The 308-nt window shown below is 39.6% G+C and overlaps 1 pseudogene; it reads left to right on the top strand.

The window, feature by feature from the left end:
- The first annotated feature begins 202 nt into the window (after window positions 1-202).
- Window positions 203-308, top strand: LOC137827391 (small nucleolar RNA R71; annotated as a pseudogene).

The raw sequence follows: 308 nt of genomic DNA, 5'->3' as shown, positions 1-308 counted from the left end.
ACTAAGATCCAGCACCCATTTCTTTTGCACTGTATATCTATCATGTTGAGCTTGGTAATCTGTTGAGGCTAAGGCATCAATGATTCTTGTAGCTTGTTATGCATCAACACTCATCATTGTACCTCCTGCTACAGCATCCAAGATCATTTTAGTATCAAGCCTCAAACCATTGTGGAATATGTTCAACTGAGCAATATCCTCAAAGCTATGATTAAGACATCTTCTTAACATCACTTTAAAGCGTTCCCAAGCTTCACAAAAAGGTTCTTCTGGCCCTTGCCTGAATGTGGAGATATCAGACTTAGCCT

This window comes from Phaseolus vulgaris, chromosome 8, assembly GCF_000499845.2.
Source record: "Phaseolus vulgaris cultivar G19833 chromosome 8, P. vulgaris v2.0, whole genome shotgun sequence".
NCBI classification, from domain to species: Eukaryota; Viridiplantae; Streptophyta; class Magnoliopsida; order Fabales; family Fabaceae; genus Phaseolus; species Phaseolus vulgaris.
This window is presented reverse-complemented; position numbering and strand designations above follow the sequence as displayed.